Genomic DNA, 18,440 nt, shown 5'->3' with positions numbered 1-18,440 from the left:
CAAGGCCCAGCGTTCGTAGCACATGGAAGAGATAAGGCCATTCCAGGCTGTCGAAGGCCTTCTCCATGTCGACAGCAAACACCACCGCCTCGTCGCCATCGTATGTGTCAGCCTCTAGGATGTGCAGGAGTCGTCGCACATTAAGCGCCGTATTGCGTGCCGGGATGAAACCCGACTGGTCCGCATGCACCAGTACGGGCATGTGGGGGAGCAAACGCGTCGCCAAGACCTTGCTCAGGATCTTGTAATCCAGGTTAAGCATGGACAGGGGGCGGTACGCCGATCTGTCCCATGGCTGCTTACCCGGCTTCAGTAGGGGGACAATCAACGCCTCCCTCGTGGTCGCAGGGAGACAGCCCAGCCGCCTCGACTCGTTGTAGAGCCACGTCAGCCGGGGCGCCAGGAGATCCACGTAGGTGAGATAGAATTCCGTAGGGAATCCATCGGTGCCCGGTGTCTTGTTTCTCGCCATGCTCTTGATGGCGACCCGCACCTCACTCTCCATGATCTGGTCCCCGAGCCGCTTCGCGTCCGCCTCTTCCATTTCCGGCAGGTCAAGACCCTCCATAAAGGACTGGAACTCCTCCACCGAAGGGAGGACCCTGCTGCGGTAGAGCTCTGTATAGTAGTCGTAAAACAGTGCGTTGATCCCCTGCTGATCAAACCTCGCCGCCCCCGCGTGGTCTCTGAGCTCAAGGATGACCGAGCTTCGGCGGGCCGGGTTGGCCAACCAGGCCAGAAGAGCCCCCGATTTGTCGCGGTCCGAGTGCGCCCGCGTTAGGTAGGCCTTGTAATCAAAGCATCGGAGGCGTTCCACCGTTGCCGCCACCGCCTCCCGCGCCCCCAGCAGGGCCTCGTGAATGTCCGGCCGTTCAGGTCTCTCTCTCTCCATCCTCCGGAGGGTCTCGTCCTCCTTCTCAATTTCTGCCAGTAGTGTTCTCCGCACGCCCGATGACGTCGCAATGCACTGGCCCCGTAGTACGGATTTGAAGGCGTCCCATTCCGTTGTGGCCGAACCCGCCGTGCCCGCGTTCACCTGGAAATACTCCTCGATGCCCGAGGCGATCGTGGCGCGGAAGAGCTGATCTTCCAGTGCCTCAGGGCGGAGCTTCCAAGCCGGTATTCTCGGGCGGATCTGCGACCAGCGCAGCCGCACGAGAAGCGGGTTGTGGTCCGAGATCGAGCGCATGAGGTACTCACTGTGGCACACTTCCGCGTGCACGTCCTGTGAGCACAGGAAGGCGTCAATACGGACATGTAACTCGTGAAGGGCGGAGAAGAATGAGTAGTCTCTGTCCGCCGGGTGGTTAGCCCTCCAGGAGTCGACCAGTCCCCACTGGCGTTGCCAGGCTGAGCGCGCGAGTGCGAGTCTACCAGCTGGTGCATTCGGAAGGGGGGGGTGGGATCTATCCATGGCGGTGTCAGCCACACTGTTAAAGTCGCCGCCCAGTAGCAGGGGCTCCACTAAGAACTGGGCTAGTTTATTGGACAGTAGGGAGAGGAATGCAGGTTGGTCCACATTCGGGGCGTACACGCAACCCAGGTTAAGGTCCCTCCCATCCAGCTTGCCTCGTACCATTATATATCTCCCCTCCGGGTCAATAACCTGTTGTGTGCATTGAAAGGGGACCCCCGCCCGTATCCAGACGGCCACCCCCCTAGCATAAGCAGAGTAACCTGTGTGAAAGACCTGTCCCCTCCAGCGCCTCTGTAGCGCCTTCCCCTCTTTGTCCAGCAGATGGGTTTCCTGAAGGAAGGCTATGTGTATGCCCCGCCTGACCAGATAGGAGTGGATCTTATGGCGCCTATGCATCGAGTGCATCCCCCTTACGTTCCATGTGAGACATTTGTAGCCTAAGTCGGATCCCATGTCAGAGTCCACCAAGCCCCATTCGCCCTCTCAGCAATCCCCCCGTCACGCCTAGGTCCCTCCCTCGATCCCCCCCCAACTTGCATAGTCAAACTACCCCAACACCCACACCCCCGGACAGACAACCAACGTGGAAACCCCATCCAAACTCAAGTATCAAAAAGCGTGTCACTACAAAATAGGGCTGGAGAGGCAGCGATGCCGGCTCCATACAGGCCCGAAACCCCCCGCCCCCGCCCCACACCCCTAACAACAAACAGGAGAGGTCTCCCGACTCTCCCCGACCCCAAGGTCTCAGTAAGGTCATATGTTTAGCAGTATGACTAACATAGCAAGATCGTGCGCCACATTATGATATTGGAGAAAATAGCTCACACCGTTATGCAGTTTCAAATCAGAGTTTGAGGTCATTGAGTGTAAAATATTAACACGATGATAAAAGTAAATGTACATACAATATAAAAAGTAATACTGTCTAAACTGTGCACTTGCTCTAAATGGGTGCTTCTGTTCTCTCGCAACAATACTAGATGATCATTCTACTACCTTCACCTTTGAAATCTGAAGTAACTTCCATAATAATAAAAAACCGATGTCTTTCCCCTGAGGCGGAAGCCGGGGGCGCTGTGCTTTAATTCTACTCCTGCACCTTGCACTTTCCATATTCTGTATTTTTACTGTGTTGTAAAGTGATTTTAAATACTTGCTGCACACGTTGTTGATACTTTTAAAATTATCGAATTGACAGAGTAGTTGATTGAAAACTATCTCAGGTCCCTGGCCACTCGAACCGACTCCCAGAGCGCATTTGTATCCGGGGCGCCTGGAGAGAAGGGTTCGGCCATCTTGGGTGAGGGAGGGGTGGCGCTGCAGATGCAGGACGCTTCCCACCCTCCTCACACCGGATATAAGAAGACGGCCTTCCGTCCGCGCAGCGGGCGCGCCGACGGCGCGCCGGAGGCACGCCAGAGGCAAGCCCGTCTGCGCCGGGACCGGGCCCAGGGCCACGACCCCTGCCCGGCCCTTACAATACCAACGGAGCACTTTGCTGCGGCTTCGCCCAATGCCCACCTCCTGCTGCTCTTTCATCGACCTGGCACATATGCCCACAGGTATTGACTTAAAATGTCCCCATTGTAATGCCATCATTCCCTTTACTGACGGCACCACCGCCATTACTTTCACCAAGCACATCAAGGAGAAGCATATTAATATGGCCCTTATCAACGCACGATCCTTGGCTAAACACTGCCAAGAGATCGCTGACCTTATTACTGACTATAATCTAGATGCACTGTACGTAACAGAAACATGGACTGATGATGCTTCCGCCCCAGACCTGGTTACGGCAGTTCCACAAGGATACACTGTCCACAGGCAGGACAGGGTGAAAAACAGAGGTGGAGGACTGGCCATCATAATTAAAGATCAATTCGAAATCCGCACCTCCCCCATTCCAGCCATGTCATGTGAAGCCATGCATTTCATTATAAAATTCACCCCTTCCTTTAGTTTTAAGGGAGTGCTCCTATACCGACCCCCTGGGTCCAGAGCAGCGTTCCTAACCAATCTGGGGATTATAACTGAATCCATAGCCACAGACGAGTCCACCACCGTCATGGGCGATTTCAATTTCTATCTCGAACAAAACCACGATAAGGACACTATCTCCCTTACATCAGACCTAGAATTAATCGGCCTCAGGCAATTGGTTAACGCCCCAACCCATCAAGCAGGACATACGCTTGATGGCATATTCACTAACATCGAAGACCTACATGTCACCGACATTCTCCCTATGACCTGGACGGACCACTCGGCCATTTTCATTAACATGACCATTAAAGAACAACTGAGCAAAAAGGTCTCTCACCTTAAGCCAGGTCCTTTTAAAGCTTGGAAGGATTTAAACTATGATAGCTTAAATACACTATTAAACAAACTCAGACCGGATCTATCCAATGATCCCAGTGTTGCTACACACCAATTCCATGAATGGCTGAGTGTGGCCACTTCGCAACTAGTACCCACTAAGTCTCATTCGAGAAATAGGAGTACCCCGACTGCCCAATGGTACACAAAAGAGCTAAAAACACAAAAACAACTAACAAGGAACAGGGAAAGGCACTGGCGACAAGCTTATGACAGCGAAAGTAAGGACAAATATAAAGATGCTCTAGCCACTTACAAATCCATGATAACGGCAGCAAAAAAGCTCTTTTTCTCTAAACATATAGAACAAGCCAAAAATTCTAGCAAACAGCTATACAATATCGCTAAAACATTATCGGGTAATACACCTGATTTAACCTCCCCCCCCTCGCAATCATTATGCGATGCCTTGTCAGAGTTTTTCTTTGCGAAGGTAAACAACATATATCAAGCTTTCACCTCAGAACCATCTACCACCCCCACCCCCCCTCCTCTGTCTGTCCTGAGCAATTCCCTGACGAGTTTTAATCCTTTAACTACTGATCAAACTAAGATCTTACTGAAATCAGTTAAATCAGGATCAGCCTTGGACCCATGCCCTACGTCGGTGTTGACCACGGTCTCAGACACTATTATTCCTATTCTCACCCTAGTCTGTAACACCATCTTGTGCTCCGGATCCTACCCGGATTCCTTGAAAAACACTCTGATCAAACCTTTATTAAAAAAAGCCAACCTCGACAGACAAGAGCTGAAAAACTATCGACCTATAGCAAGTCTCCCATTTTTTGCGAAAATTACGGAGAAAGCTATGAACCAACAGCTGTCAGATTACATAGAGAGATATAATCTGCTCGATGACACCCAGTTTGGGTTCCGTAAATATCACGGGACGGAAACCGCTCTTATTAAAGCAGCGGATGATATAAGAGCCATCCGGGACCAAGGAGGGACAGCCCTGCTGGTACTCTTAGATCTCTCCGCAGCATTCGACACGGTTGACCACAAGACCTTAGTCAACCGTGTCGAAAAAATGGGTATCCAGTCTACTGCGAGAAATCTGCTGGCCTCCTTCCTGGCTAACAGAACCCAGGCTGTCACACTAGGCCCATTCCAATCTGCCAGTCGGTCGTTACCTTGCGGGGTTCCTCAAGGCTCATCCCTAAGTCCGACACTTTTCAACATCTATGTGTCGGACCTTGCTAGTGTCATCAAAGCACATGGGATGAGCCTAACCTCTTACGCTGATGACACGCAGCTGGTGCTGGCCATTAAGGGCGACGGTCAGGAGGTAGCCGAACGGTTCCAATCTGGCATGACTGCCATAGGTGAGTGGATGGCAGGTAACTGCCTGAAGCTAAACTCCGACAAAACGGAGGTAGTCATCTTCGGCAATCTTTCACCATCCTGGCCGACATCTTGGTGGCCATCAACTTTTGGCACTCCACCTTGTCCTACCTCCAAGGTCAGAAATCTGGGAGTTGTGTTTGATGACCAGCTCAACTTTATGGCCCATGCCAATAAGGTAGCTTCCACGGCCCATTTTAAACTCAGGATGATTAGGAAAATCCTGCCTTTTCTACCTGACACGGCCGCTAAGACCCTGGTCACATCACTGGTCCTTACCTCCCTAGACTATTGCAACGGACTCTTTCTGAACGCTCAAAAAAGAGTCACAAAAAAGCTTCAGACGGTACAAAATGCGGCCGCACGCCTGCTATCCAAAACACCCAAATTCGCCCCCATCTCAGACACTCTGAGAACTTATCACTGGCTTTCTATCCAAAATAGGATAACGTTTAAAGCCATGTGTATAGTCTACAAGGTAATGCAGGATCAGGGGCCTCGTTTCCTTAAAGAGCAATTAAAACCTTACAAACCAGTCAGAGCACTCCGCTCCTCTGCACTGAATCAACTAATCACTCCACGTAGTAGGACAGTTACATGGGGCGACCGTCGCTTCCTGGCCGCAGCTTCCAAGATCTGGAACACCCTACCTCACTACGTTAAATCCAGCCCCTCACTCCTACAGTTTAGGAAAAAATTGAAAACGTGGTTATTCGACCAGTGACACAATCACTCAGCCCACTGTTCCTACTTCTAAGGAGAGACATTACTGCAGTCTAGCGCCGAGACACCCAAGGGTATTTGGTTGCGCTCTATAAATGCCAGTAATAAATAAATAAATAAATAATATATAGGTTTTTGCAGGGATTGGGGCTCATACCACCATTATTTAATTTATATATCCTTCCTTCCGTAAGGGTTCACTTCTATACTTATGCTCATGAGAGATGTTTAAAGTAGTGAATACTAAGAAATCAACGGCCACTTCCACTGAGATCAGCACCTTTCTCCCCTCCATTCTAACCACCATTTTTTTTTAGTGAACCAAACTTATGATAACCAAAAATAATATCAGTAAATGGGCAGTTAATCTCTGGCCTGAATCCATGGACGTTTCTCCCATTGAGTTAGACCTATCACTAAAGACCCAGATTTCCAGAATGGCAAATTATACTTTGGGGAGCTAACCCATTTCACTGATGAGGGGTTGTACCTAGGTTCACAAAATGCAATTGGGCTAGATGCCATAAGTATTTAAAACAGTGATGGATGGAATGCTTTAATTAATCTCAGCCACTGGTAATCACTAGAGCTGCATCCCAATCCATCACTATTTTGCTCACCATGCCACCTCAGTTTGAACCCAGCTATATGCAAATGAGTCTTGACCGTGCTCCAATTGGAACAGTTTAGCCTGAATTGTCAAGCCAGGTCCTCCCTGAACCGGAACAAAAGCACTGTTAAGCCATAGTTATAGGCTCATCTGCCTGGTACAGCTTCGTTCCAGTGACAGTGTGCGTGGGACCCATGTCTGGGCATACCCGTCCCATTTAGTGCAGCGCAATAAGTATACAAAACTGATGAATGGAACACTGGACTGTTCCAGGAGGAGCAGGGCCAAGACTGATTTGCATATGAATTGGTCTAAATTGAAGAGGAATAGTGGGCAAAAAACGATGGTTGGGATGCGGTTAGAGTGATTGCCAGTGGCTGAGATGAATTCAAGCATTCAATTCATCACCTTATTGTTTTTCCATTTGCGGCCCTAATTGCGCCCGGTATGCCCAGGCGTGGGTCCCAGGCTCACTGTGCCACTGGAACCAGTCTGCATATGCTTGCAATAATATATTGGTCAGCTTATGTTTTGAAGAAGAGGAAAAAGGATTAGAAAGAAACAAAAAAACTCCAACTGAGCTGCTCGGGCAGAATAAAATCTAGGTCCCAATGCCAGACAGAACACTATCTAGAAAAGGATCTGAGAAGGAGAATGAGACTGAGAAGATCCAAGGAGACTTCAACAGCAATCTTAATTAAGGCAGAAAAATCAAAATGAGGAGGCAATGGAACAGTTTAAAAATACTGTCTGAATATGTTGCTGTTCATCCTCCTCTTTTTTTCCATCCACATTATTTATTGAAGTAACAGGATAAGCCACTGTTCAACAGGATTGTTATGAAGGTCAATCTAGCACTGGTAAGTTCACCATCTTGGAATGGCTCCTGTAAGTAGGTAACTCCACCCAAAGGAATGCCATTCCTGTAATAGAAGGACGGGGCGCAGCTTCAGGGGGTTGTTTGCAGTGTTAGACCCACTAATAAATGTACTATTTAATACATAATTGGGTACAGGAGGTTTCAGTCAGGTATGGTAAGACGACTGTACGTTTTCATCTGGAGTTTTTAAATACTCAGACAAACAGACACATAGACACACACACTTGTCTAGGTTTTGAAGGTCTTAAAACATGGTTATTTTACAAAATACTGTTTTATGTGTCCCCACACACCACACAGTCCGCACTCCTTTCCCTTTCCACTGGCTCTTAAGCCCCCTCTTGTGCTGCTTCTCATATAGTGATTACCATGATATGCCAGCATGATTGTTGGAAAATGTGGAGCTAGCATCCCCAGTCCTACCGACCAAGCTTATGCCCCTGTAGGAGGAAGGCAGTATGGCTAGAAAGTTCTATAAGGCCTCTTAGTAAAATTTTGTAGACCTGGAGGTATGGGATATAGCAATGCGGGAGAGAGAAGCCTGACCGTCACGGGAGGACTGAAGGAATTGACTGGAGCCGCAAGCCATCCAGACGTCGCAGATCACAGAAGCTCCAAACGCACCCTCTGTAGTAAGTGAAGAAGAGTCTGTAAGAACGTCCCAGTAGATCCACTTAACTCCTTCAACCCCGGCCCCATGGCTTGATATTGTCATAATTCCATTACACTCAGAATGGCTGATGAATGCATCTTAACAGCAGAATATATTGGAGCGTTCTGCCGGCTTTAGCGCTGGTGGCTCCCGGTGCAAGAATCTTTTTTGGTGTTCCAGCAGTGAAGAGCTCCTCCACAGATTCCCTCACTTCCAATCCTCCAATACTGTCCTTCATCCTTCTGTAGCCACTCTTTCAGGTGCATTTCATTTGTTTTATAGCACTTCTCATACCAGTGTAGGGTGCTGGAGCATTTTACATCACACACATTATACGGAGGCAAAGATTCATACATGTGTAAATCATTCTATAGAAAATGTTACATAAGACAATGAGTAAGTAAGTAAAAAATGTATTGTTTTTGATTAGTTAAAATCATTACAAAAATACATTCTGATAAAACATTTTGGGTAAATTCCTTTTCGATCAGTGGACTGTTAAAAGATTTTATGTACCAGGACATGCATGAATGATAAAAAAAAGTGCAGTATGTCCATGGTTCGTTTTCCTTGGAGCCTCAGGGGTCTAAGTGCAGGTTACAGTACCGCTGATCCTTTGCTTAGCAGCAACTTGAGATAGGAACTTGACTAGCTTCCCATTTAGTTGTGGGTCCCTTGGGTTAAAACATTCAAGTACTGCTTGTCTCCGAGTGCGTATGCCACGTTCATTAAAGTGAGTTTTTAGGAGACCTACCCCTTCTTCTGTTAGTTTGATGCAGGAGCATGTTACGTGTTCAATATCCTCGTTCCCAACTCCGCATAGCCTGCACAAATTCCCATAGTTCTTTCTCAGCCATGGTAGGAGATGTGGTATGACTGGTAAGATCCCTAACCTGTATTTTAGAAAGGCCTCTTTAGACTTCCTAGAGTACCCCAATTCAAAGTATGCTTGTGGGCCAAAAAATGTGTAACTGCACAGAGTCATCCATGTGTGGCTCCTGTGAGCAAATGTGGCATGTGGCTTTATCTTCTGTGAGTGAAATTTTCTTAATAACCTTGTTTACGATGCGCTAAAGTGCAAGTGCGTTGTCGGAATGTCCCATAGTTCACCTAGTCCTGTGGCAGCCAGTGATTCATCCAAGTATGTTTTAGGCAGGGTGGTGGATATGCAGCACAGTTCCTGTCAGAGCTGATGGTTCAGTGTGTTCCTGGCGGAATTTTTGATTTTATGTCAGCACTTGATGTACAAACCTCGCCTTGCATGGAGTTGCTTTGTTAGACCAAGCTCTAGGCGAATCTGTGCTGGCGAGGTATGTGGCGGGAGGTTTAGCATTACTCTATATGCCTTTGCCAAGGTCGTATCCAGCAGTGAAGCGTCCCTGCCTCTCAGTACCTCGCTGCCGTATGATACTGTTGGTGGGATTTTTGATTGAGCAACGCGAAGAAGTGGGGCAAATGTAGGTCCAGTTAATTTTGTTTTGAAGATCCTTAGCGTTGTCGCAATCGCCATTCCTTTTCTCTTGATGGTTTTAAGCTGGGTCGCAAATTGGCCCCCTTTACCAAACATGACACCTAAGTACTTATACGCATTGCAGTTCGTGACTGCGGTTTTTCCAAGCGACCCTCCGATGTTGAAATCTGGCTCCCTGGCCCCGGGCCGGTGAGGTTGACGGCAGCGGCGCCTCCGGGCCTACATGCAACGTGGTGAGCCGGGGCCTCGATTTTGGCAGACCCCGGCCGGAAGATCCGAACATCGGCCGGCTGGCTTGCCGGCGGGGTCTGTGCTCCGGTGGCTGTGTGGCAGGCAGCACGGCCGGAGGGAGAGTGGCGGAGCCTCGCGGCGGCAGTGAGAGTGCTGGCGCCGGAGGGAGCTGTGATGGGTTAGTGTCGGCGGCGGGCTCCGCCGGCCGGTGATGCAAGTGGGATCCCCCACGTTGCCAAAAAAGAAAAATAGCCGCATCGAGGCTGGGAGCGGACGGCGGCTGGGCGGACGGGCGTGAGAGCCCTACCGGTGTGACCATCGGCACACGCACTGCTTCGGGAGAGACGCAATCTGCCCGACCGCCTGGGTGAGTGCCCCCCCCCCCCCCCCCCCCACAGTGCAGCCCCCAGCGGAAGGCGATCTGAGTCCTGGGGCGAGGAGCGGTGCCTCCGACCCACTGAGAGGTGCTCCGGTGCTGGCTGGCTGTGCTGGCGAGACGGCTGGCAGACCCCGGAGCCTGCTCTGACCATCCTGAGCTGGGACCTAACTTTTCTGTGAAGCCGGGGCGGGCGCCCCCTGGGGCTGTCCCCCGGAGTTGCCCAGAGAAATAGCGTTAAATGGGCGCATAACATTTGGATGCTCTGCTGTGCCCCTTTCGCCCACCAGATCTGTGTGCAGGCGGCCTGGGCAGTGAGGGTGGCGGTGACCGGTGTGGGGCCTGGAAACCGGGGCCTGGAGTGTCGCGATCCCTGGGGACGAGGGACGAGGGACCGGGTCTAGAGCTACCATCCTCGGAGGGGCTGGGGCGCCCTGCCTGCGGCCTCTGGCGCCTTGCTGTGGTCCCGGCCCGGGTGACAACTGTGGCCTTTGCTGGTTGGGTGCCTGGATCCTGGAGGAGCTTTGTGGTGGCGGTAGTGGCGCGGCGTAGCGCCCAGTGAGTCCCCCCGCCTCGGATTCAGTAGGCCAAGGCCATTCTAGTGGACATTGGATTTGGACTGCGGTGAGCGTAGGATTTGCCACTGGCACGGAGCAGCCCACCTAAACATCCTAGACATGACCAGAGGCGGGGGTGGAAGTGGCTCCGCCAAGCAGGGGCCCATCGACAAGTTTACTGGACCCAGTAGGGGACCCGGCGCCTCCGGGGGTGGCCAGAACAAGGGGCCTGACAACGCGGCCTTGATGGCGGCCATCACCCAGTCGAGAGACATGTTGGACGCTAAAATCGGTGCGGTGGGGGCTGATGTGACATTGCTGCGACAGGATCTCCGAAACGCAGTCGCTCGCATCACGGAGGCCGAGACCAGGATCACGGGGGTGGAGGGTGATGTGAGCACCTTGAAACAGAAAGTGGCTGAGATGGACAAGATTCAAAAAGGGCTGGCACTTCGAGTTGAGGATGCTGAAGGGAGAGCGCGCAGAAATAACCTCCGCTTCGTGGGTTTTCTGGAGGATTGTGAGAAGGGGCCCATGGATAGATTCTTGACACGGTGGCTGGAGAGCTGGCTTCCCCCGGACGCCCTGTCGCGTTGCTTTGTGGTGGAGCGCGCGCACAGGGCCCTGACGCAGAAGCCGACCGTGGGAGAACGGCCTCGGCCGGTCATAGCCAAAATACTGAACTTTCACGACAGGGACACAATACTGCGGGAGGCGAGGGCCAAGGAGTCTCTGCTGTTCGATAATCACAAGATTATGATTTTCCCGGACTATACCAAACAGGTACAGCAGCAACGTCATTCCTTTCTGGCGGCGAAGGCCAAACTGCGTGGACTGAAGATCCAATATTCATTGCTGTATCCAGCCTGCCTTCAAGTAGTTTTTCAGTCCAAAACCCACTTCTTTGATACCCCGGAAGCTGTGTTCAGGTGGACGGATGAGGGCCCTACGTGGCTGCTTCATCGGCTGAGCGGGGAGCATCTGGTGCTGTGCGACCTGGACCTCGGTTTGGATCATGGGAACAGTACTGTTGGTGTCTGGCTGCCTCACTCAACTTGAGCTCAGAAAGTTGTGGTACAATGGGGTTCGGGGTACTGACTTGTAGGGCTGCCTAGTCCCCCCACGGAAGGGGGTGGCCCTGAGGGAGGGTCTTTTTGGTTGGTGGGTATAGTTGGGATCCATTGGCATGGTTGGCTTTGGGCGCTCTGTTTTGGGCCCGAAGCTCCCCATGCCGCGACAGGTACTTCAGTGTTCCATGAGGTATAGGGGAGGGGGGTGGGGAATGGGTGTTGGGGAGTTGGGGGGCAGAGTTGGAAAGGAGTGACGGGGTGGGGGGTGCTTTGGAGGGGGTGCACGTGATCTCTGCTGCATTGACGTATATAGTGTTGAGTGCCTGGGCTGGGTGCTGGGGTCCTCGAAGAATTTTCCACCAGGACTATGGCTGATATGTCAAGGCAGGAACTCGCTGGGGACTCTATGCGTATCTTAAGCTGGAATGTCAAGGGGATGTTGGACAAAATTAAGCGTGGGGCAGTCCTGCGATGAGGTAAAAGGGACTCAGCTGATGTGATGCTATTACAAGAGACGCACATGATGGGGACAAAGGTGCTTAGCCTGCAGAGATTTGGTTACCAACAAGTATTTCATGCTGGGTTCTCCAGGGGTTCGAGGGGAGTGGCTGTTCTGATCCATCGGAGGTTGTCCTACACCCACGAGCGTCAATGGACTGACCCACAAGGTCGCTATGTGTTTGTTAAGGGCATGATTGGTGCAGAACCGGTGGTGTTTGGTAGTGTGTATGCCCCCTCCCCTTTACAATGGTCCTTGGCGGAGAGACTATTTGAACTGTGGGCTGAGATCCCGGAATCCTTGGCCGTGATAGGTGGTGACTGGAATGATGTTGTGGACGTGAGCCTGGACCGCAGGAGGCTACAGGGGACTGTAGCAGCCGCCTCCCCTACACGACTGAGAGCGATGGTGGACGGATTGGGCTGGGTGGATGCCTGGAGACACTTGCATGCTATGACGCGTGAATATACGTATGTGTCTGCTGTGCATGGTTCCTTCTCACGTCTGGACTGCATGTTCGTACCGGGAGCTTTCCTTGATAGGGTAAGACAGGCCACAATTCAACCTAGGGGACTATCCAACCACTCCCCTGTTGTGGTGCGGATTGAATTGCGCAAGAAACGTCAGCCATTCCGGTGGCGGATGTCCTCGTGGCATCTCCAACAGGTGGACTATACACAACATATGCGCAGCGCAGTTGCCCACTACTGGCAGGAGAATCTGGTCGAAGGAGCGGACGGGGTGACGGTCTGGGAGGCCATGAAGCCCACTTTGAGGGGGGTGGACATAGCATGGTGTACTTCTGCCCGTCGTCGTCGTCGAGAGGCCATCGTCGCAGCTGCGGCACGGGTGGAGGTGTTAGAACGACGGTGTCAGGGGGAAGAAGACGAAGTGACGATACGACTGCTCCTGCAAGCACAGCAATCCTACGCCTCGGTTTTAATGGACGAGGCTAGGCAGGCGTGGCTAGCCACGCGGAGCAGGATATACCAGTGGGGCGATAAGTCCTGCACCATGCTGCATAGGCTATGTCAACACACTTTACAGCCAATCACACTGCCGGGCCTCACCGATGGTGAGGGAATTGCCATAACGGACCTGGCGACTCTGGCGGCGAGCTTCGCTCACTACTATGCGGAGCAATATGCTCGCCGAGACAGTCTCCTGCCGGCCGCGATAGACAAGTTCATTGCTGACCTGCCCCCCCCCCGTGCGGTCTCAGACGAAGCCAGGAAATCCCTGGACCTACCCTTGACGGCGGAGGAGCTAGGGGATGCGCTAGGGCAGCTCAACACGGGTAAGGCGCCCGGGCCTAGTGGATTCCCCCGTGAATTTTATAAGAAATTCCACCTACAGCTGGGTCCGCACTACAGACGGGCGTTGGAGGCGGCGCGGGAACAAGGTAGCTTGCCGGCGGACTGGCGCCATGCTGAAATTGTAGTTTTTCAGAAGCCGGGTAGGCCTCCTGACCGACTTGAGTCTTATCGCCCCATATCACTGCTCAACTTTGAAGCCAAGCTACTGGCCAAAGCGTTGGCAAACCGCCTTCTCCCATATGTCACAGACCTGGTCCATCCGGATCAGGCGGGCTTCATGCCACATAGGGTGACACGACACAACATCAGACGTGCACAGGCGGCGGTGGATGCTATGGGGGCTACTGGGGAAAAGGCGGCGTTACTACTAGCAGACATCGACAGGGCATTCGACTCGGTCAGCTGGACTTACCTGTTCGCCCTCTTGCCACGCCTCAACTTGGGCCCAGTGTTTATCTCCTATGTCAAGCTGTTGTACACGGACATCACCGCATCGGTGCGTGTGTCTGGGGCGATTTCAGAGAAATTCTCGATTGCCAGGGGAACCCGACAGGGATGCCCCCTGTCCCCCTACCTCTTTGCGCTGGCCATGGAACCACTGGCCGCCTGGGTGCGCATCGACACACAACTTCGTGGCTTTGTGTGGGGGGCAGGACTCTCGGATAGAATCGCGCTGTATGCGGACGATGTCCTTTTCTTTATGACTGATCTTAACCGATCTGGCCCTCGAATACTGGAAATAATGCGCATATTTGGAGAGGTGTCAGGACTCTTTCTCAACCCGCGCAAGTCGACCCTATGGGTGCTGGGCGGGGAGACGGGTGTATACCCCTGGGCATCGGCCTTGCGGGTGTCGGCCGGGGGTCTGAAATACCTAGGAGTCTTCCTGTCTGAGTCCGCCGCTATCGCATGGGAGCGCAACGTGCTGCCTGTGTGGGATAGAGTCCAATCGGACATCAAAATGTGGTCTTGCATGCCTCTCAATATCTACGGTAGGTCTGCGATCTTCAAAATGGTCGCCCTCCCGCGCCTCTTGTACCAACTGCAGAACCATCCACATAAGATCGAACCACAGTGGTTCCGTCGGGTGAATTCGGTACTGGGCCGCTTTCTGTGGGCGGGGGGTGTCTCTAGGGTGGCGCTGCGGACTTGCTTCTTATCCACGTATTGTGGAGGTCTGGCCACATCAGACCTCCTGTCCTACTATCAGGCCTCCCACCTATTGGTTCTGAACGAGTGGTGGTACGGCGATAACAATGACCCTGCATACGCACTAGAACGCGTGTTGATGGGAGACGCCACGTTACATACGCTGTTGTACTCGGCCGGGCGACGGAGGAGACTACCGCAGGTCACACAGGTGGTCTTCATGATCTGGAGACAAGTACTGCGCCGTATGGGCTGGTGGGGTAGACTGACGGCGGAAACCCCACTATGGAACAATGGACAGCTCCCCGCACTGGCCTCGCTGACGGGGTTTGGTGGTTGGGACTCTATCGGAATTTCATCGCTCGGTCATGTTCTCGCTGGGGTTACACTCAAGTCCTTCCAAGACCTTAGCACTGAATTTAGTATGCCCAAGACCCAATTCTTTAAATACCTACAATTCCGTCATGCGCTTGCACCTAGTCTGGTTGGTTTGGATCAGCTTCCCGAATTTAGCCCAGTGGAAGCCAAGCTCTTCATGGGAGATCTGGGGGATAAGAAAGTCTCCAAAATATACCAAACGCTAGTCACCCATTGCTCCTCTTCCCTACTGCCACTGAAAGACTCCTGGGAAACAGACATTGGTCCATTGGACGAGGATGACTGGAGGGAGGCCCTGGAATCCCCCCGTGGGGCTGCCATAGCCGTGCGACTCCGGTTCATACAATTCAAATACCTACATAGGGCCTATTACACCAGAGAGAGACTGTGGAAGGCTGGCCTCATTGCGAATCCGGAGTGTCTGCGCTGTGGGACTGAGAGAGGCACATTATTACATACGGTGTGGTCCTGTGTGGGTCTAACCCGATTCTGGAATGGTGTATGGAATTGTCTGTCGGAAGTGCTGGGGTGGGACCTTCCCCGTACGCCCAGGCTGGGTCTTCTGCATATCCTGGAGAATGTGGGTGGGAACATCTACAAGCGTCACCTCCTGTTGTTGGGTCTGGTAGTGGCCAAATGAGATCTGGCGAGGGCATGGAAGAGTGAACGTGCTCCTCCACTGAGCGCCTGGAAAGCTGGCCTGGATTATCTCATGGGGTTAGAGTTACCAGTGTTTGAAGCCAGGGGATGCCCCCGGAAACATTACAAGATCTGGAAGCGATGGGCAGACTATAGAGGGTTAACCTTGGAGACCCCAATTGACTTGGATGATGGACTGCCTGCAGATGGGGACCTCCGGGCCTAGGGGGACACTCGATACTTGCTGTACTCTATTCATGTGTTGCGGTTGAAGGTGATCACGTGCATCGGGTTAGGGGGGTATAAGGGGTGGGTAGTCGGGGCGTTGGGTGGTTGGAGGGGTGAGGGGGTGCGGGAGGGGGGCGATTTGAGCGATTAGGCTATGTATACACCTTGCTATATGATTGCCATTTGACAGTGTCCTCCTGACTGTGGAGAACTGTGCCTATGCTATGCCTAATCAGTCAATAAACGCAGTTGTGAATAAAAAAATCCACAAAGCAGAAGTGGAGAGATTGTTTGGTTAAAATTGTTTTGTCGATGATTAGTGACATTGCTAAAAGGTTGGTTGTTGTACCTGTCTCTCTACAAAACCCCGTTTGACTTGGGGGAATTATGTTTTGCTCTGTTGCCCATTCTTGCAGCTCCCCGCAAAATGTTTTGCCTCTACGTCCAGCAGTGCAATTAGACAGTAGTTTTTTGGTAGGGTTTTGTCCCCCGCTTTATAAATTGGTGAGATGACTGAGCCCTTCCATGATACGGGCAAACACCCAGACTGTCTAACAGAGCTGAAGATTGGAGCTAGGGTTCCTCACCAGTATTCTGGGTCTTGTTTAAAAAGAGCTGGTGGAATCCCGTTTGGCCCTGGTGCTCCTTCTTTCCTCCCTTTGCGTATTTGTTCCCTGATCATGACGGCGTCAGTTTCGGTAATCTCATCCTCATCGGTCATCACAGTTTGTAGTTGGGGTGCTGATTGGTCATCCTTGCTACTATTAAGTCCTAGAGCATGTTGCTTAAAGTGACGTTCTAAAAAGGATGTTTGTTTATCATTGCCCAGAAATATGCACTGTTATTTCCTTTACAGTCGTAGTGGAGTTTGGCCCAGAATTCGTTTTCTCGTTTATTTCTTATGTCCCATTTAAGTTTCCTAAGTTCGGCCTTGCTCTTTCGAAGCTGCAGAAGTAGATCCGTCTCCCCCGGGCGTAACCTCAAAAGCCTCAGTGATTTATTTATGACTTTTTTTTAGACTTTTCAGAGTTGACCTTTGAGCACTCGTAGCCTTCCCTGCAATTGTTGGATTGTTAGGCAGGAAGTGTTGGACTACGGATGAGTAAGAATTTGAAAACATAGACGTAAATGGTTCCCACATGTAAGTGTGGTTTCCCGTGAGATGGCTAAGCTCGTTTAGCTGTTGTTTTGCTGCCAGGAGCACCTGCCTGGAATTGGCTATTGATGATAAGACAAAGAGAGTTGCAAGGTGTAAGAATCACATGCCATCCATACTAGTGGGCAGTATATTGTAAGAGGGTTTAGTCTGAAGAAGCACACATTCAGGATTTAAAAAGTACCACAGTGGTTAGGGGTTGGCTTTACTAATAGGTATGTATGTCTATCCAAATGAACTCTTTTTAGCAACATTAGGCTGATTAAAGACTGTGGGGAAAAAAACATAATGTTCCAACCTATCCTAAGCAGTCTGCATGCAGCTATTTGACAGCTCATATGTCGCGGTGCTATATCAGAATCGTAACTTATAAACTGCAAGTAACTAAAGGATGTCTGTGACAAAAGCGGTAACCCACTGAGCTATCCACATAAAATACAGTTCTGTGATCGGCATAGTGCACGTTCTTTGCTGCAAGCATATCAACCCTCTGCACTACCTTATGATGAGTCAAAACTGCGACTAGACAAATGTCTGAATTCTCTACTGCAGGACCATTAATCTCAAGAGTTATCGTGACATTTTTACTCGTGCTTGAAAACTGTGGACACACAAGGAACTCTGCAGCAAGTGCTTTTAAACGCGTACGTTATTTCTACACACATCAGCCCCCCCCCCCCCCCCCCCCCCCCCCAGGTCAGCACCAGATGCGGCTGTACCCATCACACCTCCCTAAAGCCGTCCCTGGAAGATCATGACTAATCACAAATACATATCTGATTCATGTAATGATATTTGATGGCTTTATATGATATATTTCATCATTTCATTCATATTTATTCATTTATCCTGCAGTGGACCTCCTAAAATGCATTGACTTTGATTACCTTCTCTTAGCTAGCCACGTTAACTAACCTTTAATCAGAAAGCGTAAAGCTCAATTATTAGATGGGGACCTTTGATTTTTCCTTACATTAATTTTAAACAAAATGAGTATAACATTGAGCAATTTCATGCAGGACCAAACATAAGGGAGTGTTATTTGCTCTTCACTCAAAGTCCATTCCATTCCGATTTATTTAATATGTTTCCTATAACAGCTGTATTATACAATTACACATACTTATTATAGCCAAATTACACTGGGAAAAAAACAGCTATTCCGGTTTCCGTTGACAAATGGTTTACCCGTCATCCTCAAGTCTACACAATTGAGGCACCAAAAAACAAAAGCAGAAAGTTTAACTATACATCATCTTAACTCAAACTTTCTTTACCAGACTCCAACACAAAACCTGTCAACATGACTACACTGATACACAATGTGCCCAGACATTCACCTCACAGAACTAAACT

At 50.9% G+C, this 18,440-nt stretch overlaps 1 protein-coding gene across 1 annotated transcript in view; it reads left to right on the top strand.

Annotated features, from left to right (window-relative positions):
* The window catches only part of RIPOR1 (RHO family interacting cell polarization regulator 1), a 2,151,737-nt gene that overhangs the window by 804,530 nt on the left and 1,328,767 nt on the right, over positions 1-18,440 (top strand). The window lies entirely within an intron of this gene.

This window comes from Lissotriton vulgaris, chromosome 12 (genome assembly GCF_964263255.1).
Source record: "Lissotriton vulgaris chromosome 12, aLisVul1.2, whole genome shotgun sequence".
NCBI lineage: Eukaryota > Metazoa > Chordata > Amphibia > Caudata > Salamandridae > Lissotriton > Lissotriton vulgaris.
The sequence above is the reverse complement of the archived record's forward strand: the minus strand, read 5'-3'. Positions and strand labels throughout refer to the sequence as shown.